This window comes from Puma concolor, chromosome E2, assembly GCF_028749965.1.
Source record: "Puma concolor isolate L17-30 chromosome E2, mPumCon1.1.hap2, whole genome shotgun sequence".
NCBI lineage: Eukaryota > Metazoa > Chordata > Mammalia > Carnivora > Felidae > Puma > Puma concolor.
The window spans coordinates 58,607,402-58,619,330 of record NC_141681.1 but is presented as its reverse complement, the minus strand read 5'-3'; the positions used below and the strand labels follow the sequence as shown (position 1 = coordinate 58,619,330).

The 11,929-nt window shown below is 45.3% G+C and overlaps 1 pseudogene; it reads right to left on the bottom strand.

Moving 5' to 3' along the window:
• Positions 1 to 1,016: 1,016 nt before the first annotated feature.
• On the bottom strand, positions 1,017 to 1,415 carry LOC147573825 (proteasome subunit beta type-1 pseudogene; annotated as a pseudogene).
• Positions 1,416 to 11,929: the final 10,514 nt, after the last annotated feature.

Sequence of the window (11,929 nt, the reverse complement as noted above, 5' to 3'; positions counted from 1 at the left end):
TTTGATAAAACAAATTAGTCCAGTGGTGCCTGGGTGGCTCAGTCAGTTAACCGTCCGACTGCAGCTCAGGTCATGATCTCACAGTTTGTGTGTTTGAACCCCGCATTAGGCTCTGTGCTGACAGTGAAAAGCCTACTTGGGATTCTATCACCCTCCCTCTCTCTCTCTTTCAAAATAAATAAACTTAAAAAAAACCCAAATTAGTCTAATAGTTCCAAGATACAAAATTAACCAGTTAAAAAAAATTTTTTTTAATATTTATTTTTGAGAGAGAGAGAGAGAGAGACAGAGCATGAGTGGGGGAGGGGCAGAGAGGGAAGGAGGTACAGAGTCTGAAGCAGCTCCAGGTTCTGAGCTGTCAGCACAGAGCCCAATGTGGGGCTTGAACCCACGAACTGCAAGATCATGACCTGAGCCGAAGTCAGATGCTCAACCGACTGAGCCACCCAGGCGCCCCTTTTCTTTAAAAAAATTTTAAATATTTATTTAAAAATTAACCAGTTTTTTTTTTAATTTTTTTTTCAACGTATTTATTTATTTTTGGGACAGAGAGAGACAGAGCATGAGCGGGGGAGGGGCAGAGAGAGAGGGAGACACAGAATCGGAAGCAGGCTCCAGGCTCCGAGCCATCAGCCCAGAGCCTGACGCGGGGCTCGAACTCACGGACCGCGAGATCGTGACCTGGCTGAAGTCGGACGCTTAACCGACTGCGCCACCCAGGCGCCCCAAAAATTAACCAGTTTTTAAAAAAATATTTATTTATTTTTGAGAGAGAGGGAGAGTGTGAGTGGGGGAGGGGCAGAGAGATATTTATTTTTGAGAGAGAGAGAGAGAGAGAGGGAGACAGATGATCTGAAGCAGGCTCTGCAATGACAGCAGACAGCCTGATACGGGGCTAGAACCCATGAACTTTGAGATCACGACCTCAGCCAAAGTTGGACGCTTAACCTACTGAGCCACCCAGGTGTACCCAAAGTCAACCAGTTTTGCAGTGATTAACGATAACAGCACACAAATCAACCCTTCCTTGGGGAAACAGTGTCCTCCCTAATGCCCTCCTTGGTCGCGATGCAGATTGTGAGTGCATCCCCAGTGTGCACGTCCCTCTCAGCTGCGGAAATGAAGGCGTCTTTCACCAGCCGCATCATGGCTATGTCCAAGGACAGTGGGATATGCTCCACATTCTGCGTGGTCTTAAAACTAACCTGGTTGTCAAGCAGGGGCTGTAGCAGGGCACTTGCTGAGCCTCTGGACTTGAAGGCGTCTCTCTGGTAGGACCCTACCGTGTCAGAGCTGTACACAGCTCCCTTCCCTTCTTCATCCAGTCCTGGATGGTGTTGTAAACCTAACATGGAAAGAAGCACCTTGAATGGAGTATTGTAGACAGCATGGCAGCCATCGCCCCCGGTAGTCATGGTCTTATTATTAGAATGCGTTTACATCTTTTTCTTTTTTAATGTTTATTTATTTTTGAGAGAGAGGCAGGGGAGGGGCAGAGAGAGAGGGAGACAGAGGATCCAAAGCAGGCCCCAGGCTGACAGCAGTGAGCCCGATGTAGGGCTTTTACTCACAAACCATGAGATCTTGACCGGAGCTGAAATCAAAAGACAGATGCTTAACTGCCTGAGCCACCCAGGCGCCGTGTCATGATTTGTAACTTTTCATGTACAAAACAGCATACATTGCCCTGCACTAAATGTTTTCTCCCCAGAGTACTCTACTTTGTGAAGATTGTGTGTCCTGGGCAGCTGTCCCAACTTGGGCTGGAATAAAACTCTTTTCCTATTTCTTTAAGATAATAATAATAATAATAATAATAATAATAATAATAATAATAATACAAGGTTTGTTTATTTTGCATCAATATCAGAAAGGTAGGAGGAGGGAAAACAGATTCCTTCCAAAATGCTATCTTTCAGAAAGCTCGATTTCTTTCCACAGTTTTCCTGCACCACAAACATCCCATTTCAGGTCCAGTTTACTAATTTTTCTCATTTTGGGTAATTAGATGTAACACAGTGATGGCTTCAACATCTCTTGAGAATTCTCTCCCTGCGACATAATGATTTATATGAAATATGTATTTGGTCATTCAGATGACCAAAATTTATTTCACAGATCTGCTTGGTTTTCACCCACGGTTTCTAAAAATGCTTCAGAGCCATAGGAGTGAAGTGACAGCCTCATTATTAATGAAGATGACTTTTGGGCTCCACCCAAGGGCAGAGGCTGGTGGCCGGCAGGATCAACCCTGTGATTAGAGGGTTGGAAATTTTAGTCCCACCCCCTGACCTCTGCGGAGGGGAGAGGGGCCGACGGTTGAATCAACCAGTAGCTGGTGACTGAGTCATTCATGACTATGTAATAAAGCCTCTGTAAAAATCCAAGAGCCCAGCTTCTGGTCCTGTTATGGCGACTTTGCACGTTTGGGAAACCTCAACACCCCACGTGCCACTAAACTGCGCCCAGACTCCACGAAGACAGAGGCTCCTTTGTTGAGTAACTTGGACCTATGTAGCTCTTCATGTGGCTGCTGATTCGTGTCCTTCAAAAACCTGGTAAGTGTTTCCCTGTGTTCTCTAAGCCGCTCTAGCAAATTAATTGAACCTGAGAAGAAGGTTGTTGGCACCTATAATCTGTAGCCAGTTAATCAGAAGCACAGGTGGCAGCCTGTGGCTTGCGGCTGGCATCAGAAGTGGGGGAGGGGGGAAGTGGGGGGATGGGGTGAGAGATGGGGGTTGGGGAGGCTGTCATGTAGGACCGAACCCTTAATACTCGGAATCTGATGCTATCTGTAGATAGTGTCAGAATTGCTTGGTTTTGGGGCGCCTGGGTGGCGCAGTCGGTTAAGCGTCCGACTTCAGCCAGGTCACGATCTCGCGGTCCGTGAGTTCGAGCCCCGCATCGGGCTCTGGGCTGATGGCTCAGAGCCTGGAGCCTGTTTCCGATTCTGTGTCTCCCTCTCTCTCTGCCCCTCCCCCGTTCATGCTCTGTCTCTCTCTCTGTCCCAAAAATAAATAAACGTTGAAAAAAAAAAATAAAAAGAATTGCTTGGTTTTGTGTGGAGCAAACCCTGGTCTGCCATATTTGGTCCAGAAACCCTAATATCCCTAATGAATATATTCTCAATGAGAAACAATCAAATATGGGGCACCTGCGTGGCTCAGTCAGTTAAGAATCTGACTTCAGCGCAGGTCGTCATCTTACGGTTGGTGGGTTCGAGCCCCGCATCGGGCTCTGTGCTGTCCGCTCAGAGACTGGAGCCTGCTTCAGATTGTGTCTTTCTGTCTGCCCCTCCCCCACTGGCTCTCTGTCTCCCCCTTAAAAAAGAAATAAACATTAAAAAAAAGAGAAATAATCAAATAGTTTGAAAATATTTGGAATATAAAGGTATTTAAATTAGTTTTAAATTGCATTTCCTTATTTGTGACTACGATTGAGCATCTTTTCATGTGTTCATAAAGTTTGCCCACTTTTATTAGGCTAAGTTCTCTCTGATTTGTTGCCTTTTTTTTTTTTTTTTTTAGTAGTTTCAAGAAATAAGCTTTTCTCTGTGGTTGTAGATACAACTTCTAGTTTTTCATTTGCCTTTTAAATTTAATTTGGCTGTCTTATGAACCATTTAAAAATATTGTTGCATTCAAATTTATTACTCCATTAATGCTTGAATTTTGTGTCACCTTTAAAAAGGCTGTTTTCTAAGATGGAAATAAATAATTTTTGTTTGTGTAAGTTACCTTTTTAAAAATTGAAGTATAGTTGACATACACGATGTATAAATTACCTTTTCATTTGTAGACTGCCAATTTTATCTCACTTTTCATGTGTAATAGTATAATTTAATCAATCCCTGTTTTCAGATGTATATCCCATTTTTATTATAAGTGATATACTGAACATCTTATTTGCAAAATTTTATGCATAGCAATTATAGGATCTAACTTCCATTTGAAAATGTTGATCCTTTATAGATTAACTCAAGACCACACATCTAGGAAGGTGACCTCTAGTTCCATCTCACGACATCTTTCCCACCTGAAAAATGCCACTCCCCCTAAGATCCAGAATGGCTGGAATCGTGTGTGATTGGTTCTCTAGACAAGCTGACTCTGGGAGTCATGTCTTTAGGAGGTAGAGCATGATACATGGAACCCGGAAACACTTGGGGTGAAAATGAAAATTTGGACAGAGAAGGGAATGCTGTAGTCAGATAATTTGCAATTAGCAGTCAACAGTCCATCTCATTTACGTACACACACACACACACACACACACACACACACACACACAAAACAAACACATCAGAATGCAAACTGGTGCAGCCACTCTGGAGAACAGTATGATGGTTCCTCAAAAAATTAAAAATAGGGGCGCCTGGGTGGCGCAGTCGGTTAAGCGTCTGACTTCAGCTCAGGTCACGATCTTGCGGTTCATGAGTTCGAGCCCCGCGTCGGGCTCTGGGCTGATGGGTCGGAGCCTGGAGCCTGCTTCCGATTCTGTGTCTCCCTCTCTCTCTGCCCCTCCCCCGTTCATGCTCTGTCTCTCTCTGTCTCAAAAATAAATAAAACGTTAAAAATAAAATTAAAAAAAAAATCCAGATTCAAAGGGGCATATGCACCCCAATGTTTATAGCGGCACTATCAATAATAACTAAATTATGGAAAAAGCCCAAATGTCCATTGCCTGATGGGTGGATATAGAAGATGTGTTATATGTATGTACAATGGAATATTACTTGGTGATAAAAAAAATGGAATCTTGCCATTTGCGACAACATGGATGGAACCAGAATGTGTTATGCTAAGTGAAATAAGTCAGAGAAAGACAAAAATCATATGATTTCACTCATATGTGGAATTTAAGAAACAAAACAGATGGACATATGGAGGGGGAAAGAGGAGACGGGAACAAACTACAAGAGACTCTTAACAATAGAGAACAAACTGAGGGTTGGTGGAGGGAGGTGGGTTGGGGATAGGCTAGATGGGTGATGGGTACTAAGGAGGGCACTTGTGATGAGCACCGGGTGTTGTATGAAAGCGATGAACCAATGAATTCTACTGAAACCATTATTTTTTTTAATGAAAAAAAATTTTAATGTTTATTTTTCAGAGACAGAGACAGAGCGTGAGTGGGGGAGGGGCAGAGAGAGGGAGACACAGAAACAGAAGCAGGCTCCAGGCTCCGCGAGCTGTCAGCACAGAGCCCAACACAGGCTCGAATGCACAGACCATGAAATCATGACCTGCGCCAAAGTTGGACACTCAACCGACTGAGCCACCCAGGTGCTCCAGAAAACATTATTACACTATATGTTAATTAACTTAGATTTAAACAAAATTAAAAAAAATTTTTAATGTAAAAAGCTCTTGGAGGGGCGCCTGGGTGGCTCAGTCGGTTGAGCGTCCGACTTCGGCTCAGGTCATGATCTCATGGCTCGTGTGTTCGAGCCCCGCGTCGGGCTCTGTGCTGACAGCTCAAGAGCCTGGAGCCTGCTTCTGCTTCTGTGTCTCCCTCTCTCTCTGCTCCTAACCCACTCACATTCTGTCTCTGTCTCTCTCAAAAATAAATAAACATTAAAAAAAAATTAAAAAAAAAAAAAAAAAGCTCTTGGAAGAAAGACAAAATGAAACAAACACACCAGATTGGTCTGAAACAGTAATGGGGCCCAGACAAGTTTACCTAATCACTCATCTACCAAGAACTCTTCTTCACCCCAGTGGAGGAGGATGTTGTGCTTGAGTTTCTGGCCAATGGAAGAACAGTCAAGTGCCATGGATCTGGCATTGATCCATGTTTCCAGGTAAAGGCAGCATGGAGAGTCAGAGGCCATTCAGAAGTTAGAGATGCGGCATGGGACCCCTGCAGTTGGAGAACCCTTGAGGGCCAGTGCAACAGCCATGCCTGTGCCGCCTAGCTTCAGTCCAAAAGAGCAAGAAGAAGTCAGGGAGGGTGTTCTTGTCCATGAAAGTAAGAGTCTTGAGGAAGTCCACTGGGACTAGAAGAGTGGGGTCTTGTGGGAGAGGGCAAGGCCTGGGATTCAAATGGAGTGTGGGGGGATTGTGGGGGAGGGAGCAGAGCAGTGAAAACAGGACAGAATGCAGATGACCTGACCCTGAGGTCTCCACTCCCTGGGTTCTTACTAGCTCCTGACACCTGACCAGTATATGGCTGCAACACAAGGGTGGGTCACTTGCTGTTTGTTTTCACAATACGTTATAACTTTGAAGCTGTACAGTATGCACATAAAATGCTAAATCAGAAATGTTGTGGGGTGCCTGGGTGGCTCAGTCAGTTGAGTGTCCAACTTTGGTTCAGGTCATGAACTCATGGCTTGTGAGTCTGAGCCCCATGTCAAGCTCTGTGCTGACAGCTCAGAACCTGGAGCCTGCTTCAGATTCTGTGTCTCCCTCTCTCTCTCTCTGCCCGCACCCCCCCCCCCCAGTCACATTCTGTCTCTCTCTCAAAAATAAATAAATATTAAAAAATTAAAAAAGATATTGTTAGTATTGCCAGTTATAGAAAAGAGCAGACATCCGTCTATGCCCTGTCTCTGAAGGAATGTAATTAAATGTGAACAGACACCTGATTATCCTAATAATTCTTTTCCTTTCCCAAGATTTAAGTCTTTGGTGGGCTCAAGAACTCCCTGACACTCTGTAGAACCATGCTTATGCTGCACACAGGTCTACAAAAATTCCCTCAACCTTCACTGTGCACTAGGGGGAGTCAGACTTACATTGCTTTCTGAAGACTCTGTCCCTGCCTGGCTCCTTCTCTATTTCTTTTCAGTCATTTCCCCTAATAAGTTCCTTGAATGTGTGTGTGTGTTTTTTTAAGTTTATTTATTTTTGAGAGAGAGAGAGAGAGCAGGGGAGGAGCAGAGCATCTGAAGCACCTCTCCACTGGCAGCACAGAGACCAATGTGGGACTTGAACTCAGGAACCATGAGATCATGACTGGAGCCTAAGTCAGACACTTAACCGACTGAGCCACCCAGATGCCCCTTAATCCCTTGAATGTTTAATCTCATCTGGGCATCTACTTCTCTGAGGACCATCTTAGCAAACCTTGTGCTTGAGAGCAGCCTGAGAAGCCAGGTGGAAAGATGGGAATTTGGGACTGGTTCCCCCACTGACAGGTAAAGAGGATGTTGTTCTCATCAGTAGGTGGGGCACAGAGCTAACTCCCTTTCTAAGGATTTCACTAGTGCTGACCAGGTGTGATGATTCAGATATTTGAAAGACAGCTGAGTTGCCTGGTTACTGAGTTTTACTGAGTGCCTGCGTAAGGAAAGTGAGAGACTAAAAGTTAATAGCAACTAGCTAATGGCTAAAAGAGCCAGAGAGACTTGGTTGTAGCCTACAAAGAAGCCCTCATTGTCATCTGTAGTGGAAGAGAAGGCACGATCCAATGGCAGGGTTTAGACGTAATTGTGAGTATCGCCGAGCTCTAGAGATGCTTGAATGCTCTGCCATGATAAGTCTGTTAGGCTACGATTGGGGTCTGGTCGGGAAAACCTGGCGTCCTGAAAACTGGAGTAGGGACATCTGGATGGGAACGTCTGGAGATGTTGACTTTACAACATCCCAGGGAACTTCTGGGGCGTAGAGGTGGCCCATTCTCTCCCAGTAAGGGTGACTGGCTCTGCTGCCATGTTGGAAGATGCTGCAGAGGATTTTGTGCACGATGCAGCAAGTATCCCCTCCGGAGCTTCTCCCACTTCCTCTCCTGGATGTTAGACCCATCTGGCCCTAAATCTCAGTATATCTTGGCTCTGGACGTGCCAGGAATGCTAAGGGAGGAATGAACATGAAGAGTTGTAAGTAGCTGGAATGTATGGCAGGGGCCAAGGGAATACTCTGGGGATTCGATTTATGGAAGTTTGATGAAGAGGGCAGGGATGTAGGGCTGGATAAACAAAATCTCATTCATTCTGTTGCTCAGTACGTTGGATTTAACCCTCCAGCAAGGACCCCAGAAGTTGGGGCTGTTTTGGTGCTGGAGTGTCTCTCAGAATCCCGGAAGAAACAACGGCCAAACTCTCAGATCAAGGAGAAATGTTGGAGTTGCTTTGGTAGACAGTACAGGAAGGAATAAGGATGCTCTGGGAAGTGGGCTGTATTGTGTCAGGGCAGAAAACTCACTGGAAGATTATGTTCCAGAGGACAGACTCTTTAATAGCAGGCAGTTCATGGCTGAAAGCAGGAGGCAGAGAATCTTGGTGGTGGCCTAGAAACAAGCCCTCACCTCACTGTAGTGAAAAGAATATCAGGGCTCCTGGGTGGCTTAGTCGGTTAAGCATTCGGCTTCAGTTCAGGTCATGATCTCACTGTTTGTGAGTTTGAGCCCCGCGTCGGGGCTGTGTCCCCTCTCTCTCTGCTCCTCACCCTCTCATGCTCTCTCTCTCAAAAGTAAATAAAAATTAAAAAAGAAGGAAGGAATATGGAATATGCTGCTGATGTGGGCCCGAGAATGCTATGAAGTTCAGAGGGGGTTCTCTTTGGGTGAGGGGTGGTGGCAAACAGACGTTCCCGGGTTGAGGCTGAGTATGGAATTGTGGATCCAGATGTTTGATTTCCATTTCTTTCTCTCTCTCTCTTTTAAATGTTTATTCATTTTTGAGAGAGAGAGAGAGAGAGAAAGAGAGAGTGAGCAGGGGAGGGGCAGAGAGAGAGGGAGCCAGCCACCCAGGCATCCCATGATTTCCATTTCTGACTTGACGATCATGTGACCTCAACAAGTTTCTTAACCTCTTGAAGGCCTCGGATCCCTCAGTGGCAGAGTGGGAATTAGCAGTAGCTTCCTCACAGAGTTGTTAATGAGGATGAGTCAGTTAATATTTGTGAGACCCTTACCTCTTTTTTTTTTTTAATTTTTTTTTAACGTTTATTTATTTTTGGGACAGAGAGAGACAGAGCATGAACGGGGGAGGGGCAGAGAGAGAGGGAGACACAGAATCGGAAGCAGGCTCCAGGCTCCGACCCATCAGCCCAGAGCCCGACGCGGGGCTCGAACTCATGAACCGCGAGATCGTGACCTGAGCTGAAGTCAGACGCTTAACCGACTGAGCCACCCAGGCGCCCCAGACCCTTACCTCTTGACATGTAGTAAACATTAAAATTCGTGCTGGCAAATGAAATTAGTAGGTGGTACCTCAGAAGTCTACACAGGAAAGAATAGAAGTCTCCCCACCTATACGTTGGGATGACAGTCCTTGTTGTGGAAAGATCCTCTTTTTTTTTTTTTTTTTAATATTTTACTTTTAGGTAACCTCTATATCCAATGTAGGGCTCAAACCCACTACCCCGAGATCAAGAGTCACATGCTTTGCAGACTGAGACAGCCAGGTGCCCCGAGAGATGCTCATTCTTGTCCACATGGTGATACATTACTAGGGTTTTACTTAGAGGGATGAAATGCATCTCATCCCTTAATATACCCAAGATGGGACATCATGTTCCTCCTTCACCTTGGTTTCTTCCTCTGGTCTTCATGTGGATTAAGGACACCATACAACCATTTAATCCCAAACTAACCATCCTTGGCACTCTCATTTCTCTCACCCACATATCCAAGTCAACAGGAAATTACTTTGGATATCCTTCCCCATTATCAGAGTTGTTAAAACTTTTCCTGGTCTATATCAGCAACTTGCTGGCGAATCTCTTTTCCCTCTTAAGTCTCACTTCCATTGCAGTCCCAGAGAAACCTTTTACAAACTGCGGATTATCACCTCCCTACTAAATTCCCCCCATGGTCTGACTGCTCTTAGTTTGAAATCCAGATGTTGGGGGTGCCTGGGTGGCGCAGTCGGTTGAGCGTCCGACTTCAGCCAGGTCACGATCTCGCGGTCCGGGAGTTCGAGCCCCGCGTCAGGCTCTGGGCTGATGGCTCAGAGCCTGGAGCCTGTTTCCGATTCTGTGTCTCCCTCTCTCTCTGCCCCTCCCCCGTTCATGCTCTGTCTCTCTCTGTTCCAAAAATAAATAAACGTTGAAAAAAAATTAAAAAAAAAAAAAAAAAAAGAAATCCAGATGTTGGACCAAGGCAGCTTTCCATAACGTGGTCCATGACTGCCTGTCACTTTCCTTCTCCCAACAATTCCCTTCCACACACACTCCTGGCATATGGGACATATTTCTGTCGTTCCAACACACTTTGTCCTTCCTCACTGCAGACCAGGTGATAGCTTCGTCGTGTATTTGGAGGCACCAGCCGCTCCCTCTTAGCGTGGCTGAATCAGGCTCTTTAATCTTGTCTCAGCTCCAGCATTGTCCCCTCACAGAGGGGGACACACCATACATCTCCTTAGACCCCCCCCCCCACTGGAGAATCACCCACTGGTAATTCTGGTGAAGGTTATTTATAGGTTTTTCATTTTTACACTATCCCTTTGTGATTGTAGCCTGCCTTTAAATCATAACTTGTAAATAATTGTCTATATGAAGACCATTGTTTTCTCTGTGCTAATGTCATACTCTCTCTGTGTATTTTTTTAAATGTTTATTTATTTTTGAGATAGAGCGTGAGCATAGAGGGGCCGAGAGAGACAGAGGGAGAGAGAGAATTCCAAACCCATGAACTGTGAGATCATGACCTGAGCCAAAGTCAAGAGCTGGACCCTTAACCAACTGAGCCACCCAAGCATCCCCTCTGTGTATTTTTTTTTTAAAGTTTATTTATTTATTAGAAAAAAAATTTTTTTAATGTTTATTTATTTTTGAGACAGAGACAGAGCGTGAACAGGGGAGGGGCAGAGAGAGAAGGAGACACAGAATCTGAAACAGGCTCCAGGCTCTGAGCTGTCGGCACAGAGCCCGATGCGGGGCTCGAACCCACGAACCGTGAGATCATGACCTCAGCTGAAGTCGGACGCTTAACCGACTGAGCCACCCAGGCACCCCTAAAGTTTATTTATTTTTGAGAGAGGTGAGTGGAAAGAGAGGGCAGATAGACAGGGACAAAGGATCTGAAGCAGGTTCTGTGCTGACAGCACAGACCCGATGTGGGGCTCGAACTCATGGCCTGAGCCAAAGTCAGATGCTCAACCAACTGAGCCACCTGGAGCCCCTCTTTGTTTTTTTGTAATAGGAGTTTCCCTCAGTTCTTTTGTGGTTCCAGGTATATAAATTTTTTTTAATTTCTAAAAAAATGTTTTATTTATTTTTGACAGAGAGAGAGAAACAGAGTGTGAGCGGGGGAGGGGCAGAGAGAGAGGGAGACACAGAGTCCGAAGCAGTTTCCAGGCTCTGAGCTGTCAGCACAGAGCCCGATGCGGGGCTTGAACTCACAGACTGTGAGATCATGATCTGAGCCGAAGTGGATGCTCAACCGACTGAGCCACCCAGGCGCCCTCCAGGTATATAATTATATCGCCTGCAAATAATCACACACATCTGTGTTTGAATTCTTACAGTGCTCGAAATTGTGTTGGCTGTATTTCCAGTGCAATGTTCGACAGCCAGGACAGGCAATCTTATACTTCTTGGTGTTGTTTCTGACCTTAGTAGGATGCTTTCTAGTGCTTTCCATGAGTAGGATGAAGACTATTTTGTCAGGTTAGAAAAGGTCCATTGATTCTTCATTTTTAAGTGTCTTCATTTAACATTAATGCATGTTAAATTCTGCCAAATAGAGGTCTTATCTTTTTTTTTTCTTTTTCTTTCTTTTTTTCTTTCTTTTTTTTTTAATGAGGCTTCATACCCAGCATAGAGCCCAATGCGGGACTTGAACTCACGACACCGAGATAAAGACCTGAGCTGAGATCAAGAGTTGGATGCCTGGGGCGCCTAGGTGGCTCAGTCGGTTAAGGGTCTGACTTCAGCTTAGGTCATGATCTTGCTGTTTGTGAGTTCCAGCCCCGCCTCGGGCTCTGTGCTGACAGCTCCGAGCCTGGAGCCTGCTTTGGATTCTGTGTCTCCCTCTCTCT